The sequence below is a fragment of the Marmota flaviventris genome, chromosome X, assembly GCF_047511675.1.
Source record: "Marmota flaviventris isolate mMarFla1 chromosome X, mMarFla1.hap1, whole genome shotgun sequence".
Lineage (NCBI taxonomy): Eukaryota > Metazoa > Chordata > Mammalia > Rodentia > Sciuridae > Marmota > Marmota flaviventris.
In genome coordinates this window covers 122,495,587-122,497,252 of record NC_092518.1, presented here as the reverse complement: position 1 = coordinate 122,497,252, position 1,666 = coordinate 122,495,587, and the positions used below count along the sequence as shown (strand labels likewise).

General features: G+C 39.4%; 1 pseudogene; it reads left to right on the top strand.

Annotated features, from left to right (window-relative positions):
- Positions 1-295: 295 nt before the first annotated feature.
- On the top strand, positions 296-1,230 carry LOC114096643 (E3 ubiquitin-protein ligase RNF115 pseudogene; annotated as a pseudogene).
- The last annotated feature ends 436 nt before the right edge of the window (positions 1,231-1,666 follow it).

The following is a 1,666-nucleotide window of genomic DNA, read 5'->3' as shown; positions in this document are numbered from 1 at the left end:
TTGGATCATATGGTAGATTTATTTTCAGATTTTTGACCAAACATTTAAGGAAGAACTAACATCATTTCTCTTGGAACTATTCCAACCTCATTCTACAAGAGCCAAACTATTCTGTTATAGATACAATAACAAAGAAAACTGCAGAGCAATATCCTTGATGAACATAGGTATAAATAAAGTCTCTAGGAAATTTAGGGACTCTTTTTCCTACTTCTCTTAGGTGCTAGAAAGTGGGCAGCTGGGTCCCTGCCTAGGATGCCACCGCTCTGGGTCCTATGGACATTGGAGCTGTAGGATGCACCAAGGAGGTAGCAGTGGGAAGGTGGTGACCTGGTCAGGGACTGGCTGGCCACTCTCTCACACAGCTATGGCAGAGAGAAAATTGGTGGAGGGTTCAGTGACTTGGGCAGACATGGGTGCCGCTGTAGCCACACATGGGTTTTTAAGCCACTTTTGCAAGGGCAACTTCAGCCCCAAATTACTGTTTTTTTCAGGTGGTGGTAGCAGCTGGATAAAAAATAGCAAATCAACACATTTCACAGAGCTTTGAGGCCATTTGGATCACATGATGTTTTTCCAAGAGTTTAGATCATTTCTAAGTAGCAATCTACTGGACCGAGATAACAAAGCTAATGAGAAGGGTCACCAAACTCACACTGACTTTTTGGGACAAAGTCAGCCTTCAAGGCTGCCAATGACTCAGAGTTATAGATCTCAAAGAAATACTCATCCTGACAGATCTCTAGTTATTGAGGAAATAAAACAGATGCTTGCACGATTTTTGCAAATTCTACAATTCTTGGATTCCCATACACTTTTTATTGGAGCAGGATACTGCACTTCAACCCTGGGAACTGTGCTTGGGGTCAAATAGTGTTTGATGCCATTGTAATTCAGCTTTTAGGACAACTGGAAAACATAGGGTCTCCCCTAGTCAATGAGGAAAAAATAATTTCATCTCTTCTAACAGTGATAGTAACTGAGTAAAAGTTGGTGTGGGTTTAGAATGTCTAGTATGCCAAGAAGATCACACAATTGAAAAAGAAGTCCAGTAGTTATAGCAACCACTTCTTCCACAGCAGTTGTACTGTACCATGGGTAGAACTACATGACACATGTCCTGTATGTGGAAAAAGCTTAAATGGTGAGCATTCTACTCCGCAAACCCGTAGCTCTGAGGCTTCTGCAAGCAATAGATTTAGCAGTGGCAGCCAACTACATGACGGATAGACTTACTGAAACTAAAGACCACACTTGAACCAGGCCTGTCTGTGATAGTCTTCTTACCATGGCTATAAATTGTATCAAAACAAAAAAATCATAGATGGATTTGGGAATCACATAAGAAACTCCAACCCATAATGTTAATGCAATGAGTGTTTTTCTTCTCTAAGATAGTATCTACAGATGGAAAAAAAAATACTAGCAAATTGAACCTAACAGCATATTACATAATCATTCACTGTGATCAAGTGGGATTTATCTCAGGGATGCAAGGATTGTTCCACATACACAAATCAATAAACATAATACATCACCTCAACAGAATAAAATGGATAAAAATCATGTGATTATCTCAATTGATGCAGAAAAAGCATTCAATAAAATTCAACCTCCTTCCATGATAAAAATCTTGAACAAGCTAAATATGGAAGGATCATAACTC